The sequence below is a fragment of the Mercenaria mercenaria genome, chromosome 6, assembly GCF_021730395.1.
Source record: "Mercenaria mercenaria strain notata chromosome 6, MADL_Memer_1, whole genome shotgun sequence".
NCBI classification, from domain to species: domain Eukaryota; kingdom Metazoa; phylum Mollusca; class Bivalvia; order Venerida; family Veneridae; genus Mercenaria; species Mercenaria mercenaria.
Genome location: NC_069366.1, coordinates 87575207 through 87581206, shown reverse-complemented (window position 1 = coordinate 87581206; position 6000 = coordinate 87575207).

The window sequence follows — 6000 nt, the reverse complement described above, 5'->3', positions numbered from 1 at the left end:
TCAAGCCCTACTGGGACCAAATTTTTTTTCCCCTTATTTTTGATTTTTTCTAGTAAGTTTTTACTTCTTTCAAGACTTATGATAGATTTATTGTACAAAAATGAAAAAAAAAATTGCTAAGCGATTTCTTGCTGTTCAAAGTGAATTTACTACTTAAACAGAAGGGGTAGAGTTACACATCTGTAAAAATATTGAGTTACATGTGGTAAAAAATCTCTATTTTGCTTCCACTCTTTAGATTACATATCGTGGAAGAAATTTAGGTAGATTTTTCATCTGTCCCAAGGTAATTTTTGAATGAAGTAAGCAAAATTCAAAACAGAAACAAAGGATTCGACCTTATTTTTTCAACGTTGAAATTAGAATTCTGTATCATTAAATCCGTTTACTTGAGGAACACTATATAAAATGGTATCTTTATTTTGTGTTTAATAATTGTTTAACAATAGTTTGATGATTCTTTTATTAAAATTAATGGTAAAATGAGTTCTCTGCAAACATTTTATATAGCGGCCATCATTTTGAAATTTTTTTCTACTTGAGCTAGAGGAGATACCACAAGTTAGCCAAAATTTAGAAAAAACGGCATGGTAAAAGTTGTTTAAAATTTGCAATACAGTGCAAAACACGATCATCTTTAAGAATATATCAAGCAAATGCCATTTTGTAAACATTGCTATTACACCTCTACTACCTTAAGTCCTTGTACATTTGTATCTCCCAAAGGGTGTTGCTCTACAGAGGTTGCACTGTACAATAAATGACTGAGATATAAGGTATTAGCGAAAAAATAGTATTACAGTGAAGTTCTCTATTTTTATAATCAGTATATTGTTATGGCAGTGGAAACGTTTATGCTTCAACAAAATCAGTTTAACTGTACTTTATGATAAAAATGAGGCAAACTTTAAATTTAAAGGTTGAAAAATTGCCCTCAAGTCATGTCCTAAGAAACCATAAAACAAACGTTTTTCTCCCTTTAAACTGACGTGTTTGCACTAATTGCAAACAAGGTACCAAAGACTTCTAACTGATCTGTTCTGAAACAATTGGTAACATTCAATACAAATAATAGTAATAATTAAATTCATGTGTTATAGGTTACCTCTTTCAGTTGTCGATGTTTTACATTTTTATTATCAGTGTTATCTAACAGGTGGGCCGATGTACATTTGCTAATGAAATGACTTCACAAGACCATGTCGAACATGTACTTAGAATAAGAAGGTATGGTCTATTAAGGTAACTTGGCAACGTAATGTTAGGTATATATGATAGATATATATAACGTATAAATAGCAATCTTTATTTTTAAAAAAAATATTAAAGTCTAAATCTGTAAAATGTCAAAATCTAATTAAGAGTCAATTCCGGTGCAAAGACCTGGAGTGTTATATAGCCGTTTGCGCTTCTCACAAACATGATACAGTCCAAATTACACTGCTGATAATGTACCATCTGACCAGTTCAGAACAGTTCATTTCGCTATCATTCATTTTAATTTGGTAAAAGTCATTATTTCTAATACTTTTGTCATGTTTGATGAACTTATAATTATTATAGCAAAACGGACTTTCGCTGATGTGCCACAATTGTTTCATAACCATAATTAATGATTTATTACCTTCAACCAAACCTGGCTCACGCAAGAGAAAAGAACATCTATGAATTCATTGGAATTACAGTATGGAAAATGTGCAGGCAAGCCAGCATTTACAAAGATAACAACACGAATTATAGACCCTAAAATTGCCTGTACGTTCATGCCAATCATAACAATATTATATCCAAATTTTTGCTTCCAGTGGCCATTTAGACACACTCAAATGTGTCTGACTTTCATATTTTTGAAAACAAATAAGTCGCACCACATGTATACAATACAAATAATGTTCCAATTTTGTATCACACTAATTCAAATTTTGTATCACACTAATAATAGTTTGTACCACACAAACTTCAAAGCAATGTATAATAAAACGTTAATTACAAAGAAAAATCAAGTCTGCAGTTTTGTTAGTTACGAAATGTCACATACTTTAGAAATACATTTTATTTGGTGTCGTAATTAACATATTCACGATAATTGATTTTACTTCTCTAATGTTCATTTGGACAGAGGGATAAAACGTATAAAATATATCAAAAGATCCATAAATTATTGATACATTGGACGCAACCAAGAAAATTAATAGAAATCTTAGTAGTTTTATAGAAATGACAGTTTCAAAACACTTCACCACTAGAACAGACGGAAGTTCAACTCTGTTATACATAATTATAATACTAGAACATTAAATGGATATAATGATCCTTAATATCAGAAAAAATTCAGCACTGTTTCCAAGTACTGGCTGACGTTTTATTAGCGCCACTCGGCAATTAGAAATATCGTATGAGTAATGCAATTCTATTATCAAAGTACAATCTCAAATTCTTAGTAACACGTATGCAACGTGATACTTTAAACAAGAAAGCTAAAACAGTCGGCTGCAATGCATCACTCGACAGTCTTTGAAATTTATTCTATAAATTTATTGAGCTGTTTATTGCATGATTATAAGTACAATGACAACAATTCGCTGGATGTGCTTCGGTAGTCCATTCTAATGTAGTCCATATCTGTATATATTGTGAATTTCCTGTCTAATAAAGGCCATGTTTTTGCCAGACCTGAGCTTTATTGAAGAGAAATGTTCGTGGACGAATTTAAACAATTTTATCTACTTCAAATTTTGTGTAAAATAAACTTAAACTACTTAAGATTTCCTCATGCCTTTTATTTTCACCCACTTTTTCATTTTTCAGTGTCATGTATACATTCTATGTCAAACCTGGTGGAAAAAACATGTCACTGAAACTTTCACGCAAACCGTGGGCGAGAAGTTTTAAAACTAGAACTAGACCTACTATATAGAATTGAAATTTCTTAAAATTTCCTTAGTTTCGATGAAATTTGTTTCTGGTACATTTTCTGAAATAACGTAATAAACACAATTTACGTTTTAACAATTGTTTCTGTTTTCTCTAAATTATATAATTATCAGCTGGGTAATAATATATCTTAAGTTTTATTATGTTATATGTTGTAAGTATTCTAACGAAAAGCGTTTCAACCGATGTGGATATCACTCTTTAGTTAATTATAATACATTACTTCTTATATAAATTGCCGGTCCATAGTTCGTGCTATATGACCAGTCTATATTCAACACGCGTTAACTGGGCTAATGAATCGGATTTCTGATGTCATGAATTCAAACATATAAACATGTGTAATGTCTTACTTTAAGCTATGTAGTATTTATGTTTTGACATCTTTGGGCATAAACCTTAAATCTGAAATGATATTTAATGATAAAATCCATTTAGAATATACTCCTTAATTAAAAAAGTTTTCTTACGATTCGTTGGATTTGCTGATTTACAAGGGGTACATGAAGTGCTCTCTCTCTTTAGGCCATACATCAGTATTTTATTGTTGTTGTAATTTCAACCCGGACTTCACATTTAGTTGTTAAAGTTACGGAATGTAATGTTGATGACACTTCTTGATTAATTTATACATGTATATTAAATGTACTTGTCTGTATTTTAAGACTTTATTAAAGGTCACTGGCTTTCAGTATATTTAAAACTCATAATCCCGTTGTCTCACTGGGGTCATGACCACACCTAGTACTAGAATTTTCAGGACGCACACTCGAGAGTGATTCAAATAAGATGTATGTTTTCTTCAAATTCAAGCAAAACTAAATTTGTACAAACTGAAATCACTAAACTTGTCGACAAAGTTCTGACGTAAAGCTCTCCATGTACGGGCGATGAAGTGGACAAAACTAACTATCCATCCAAGAACATGACTGCATATATGAGGTACGGCCTCTTGATCTCATACCCAACTTCTTGAGTTCTACTCAACCCGGGGCTAGAGGGCGTGGACGGTAGCATGCATTTCCACTACCGTCCATGAACAGGCTCAATCAAACCGAGCCTGCAACATTTTCGTTTTTGTCGTGTTGAGCGACCTGTGAAGTTTCCACTTTTTCTACTTTCTTCTTTTTACTTTGACTTTTAAATGTTTCTTTCTTCCACTCTGCCAGTGTCAAACTTTAATTTTGATAAATGGTACTCCAGTATTGTGTTCTCATGTGTAATGTTTGATAATGTGATAGATTGGTCTAAACTCATAATAATCTACAAAGTTTACAAAACTTATTGTTCCTTCTCTTGATAAGGAACACTTAGAATTGGTAAGTCACACTTGACTGAACAACTGACCTCGAAAGCTGTTGTCATTACAAGCTGGCCAATCAAACTCCGAGACCTTAGAAATAACCTCTGACTTTAAAATTATTCTTTCTTAATTGAGGCGACTCTGGCTGAACGCGCTATGCGGATTACATATTGCTAAACCGAGGACGAAAAAGTGGCTTTGTTGAAACATGCCAAACACCGTATTTGTCACTAAGGTTAACACACGTCTTTACCTTCGAATGTATGGTCAATATGTGAACACAAACCCCATTGCGACCCTTATTGTGCGCAACAAATTCACGCATCGAATGGTACACTACATGTGGACATGGACTGAGTTTATATCGGGTCAATGTGTATAGCCAGTTTCTTAACTGCCGTATTTACTTAACTGAAAGTGGTAACAGATTTACTTTTTTGTTGGATTTAACAACTTATGTTAGCGTAAATACTGTGGAAATAGCGGACTTGACATTTTTTGAGGCAGTAGAAAACAACATAGTTCTTTTTCAAAATTTTAGTAGGTTTTTTGTATTTTTCTGCAGAAATAAACGCTCCCTTGGTGAAAAATGTAACACCCCCTGGGGCGCTTAAATTGGGGATACGAAATGTCTAGGTAGAATGGTCTTGTCCTTGTTCCAATCCTGGGGTTCCACACCCTGATGACCAATATTCAAAACAGACTTTGCAACCAAAATTTTACAAGATGATTATGATATATTTATAAAGATGTGCTCTAAATGAACTTCTGCTATGCTTTAACTTGTGTTGATATGTTTTTAAGAATTTAGACAAGTTTCTGAGTTATTTTTTAAAATAAGTAACGCAACAACGTTTGACGATAATTAACTGGATATTAAATTTCTTTAAGGTTATATATTTTCTAAGCGGACGCAAAATATTTATTTGTCACCAGGGTCATTACAGTTGAAACCTGTTTTAACTGTACATTAGGTGAACCTGTTAGTGACATATTAACAGAAGAACTGAAGCAAGGTTTCTTGAAAACATTCAAAGAACAACAAAAGTCATATTAAGAACACATACGAAGATTTTAGAAAAGTTTGACGGAAAATTCTACAAATATTGACTTATTTTATAAAATGTACAACGCGCTTTTAATACTGAATTGCGAACATCGTATAATGAAATGAGAATAGATCTGATAAAACAAACAAATATTAAAGCTTTAAAAACGTAAGTAGCGTCAACTAACCCCTATACTAGTGTGTACGTAAGGATTTAAACACTAAGGATCGTTTTAATAATAGTTGTAAAACATGTATTCAGTTATATTGTCTAGTGCTTTGTGATCATGGATGCAATTCAATTTCTGAAACAGAATTCCCCTTAAGCCGATGGCAGTGGCGTTAAGGGTGTTGCACTTCCATTTCCTTTCATGAACGGACTCAGTCAATTTAAAAACCGAGTCAGCTATTATTTTGCTTGCTTGCATTCTATGCTACCAGGGGATTCAAATTTGATGTTCAAAACATGAAGGCGATAAAAATCACAGATTCTAGTGTGATTCGTGTATCACATGGCATGGTATCATTGATATCATTAAACAGCTCTTTTAATATTTAACCTTTTTCATATGAAATGCCATTTCGTAAGTATAGAATAGTGAAGTATAGAAAATTTAGTTTTTTACCGGAGATGCTCACATTTCTGTATGAATTTGATCGGTAGTTTTACATATTTATACATTCGGTGTGTCCCCTCATCAGCAGTAGAAATATG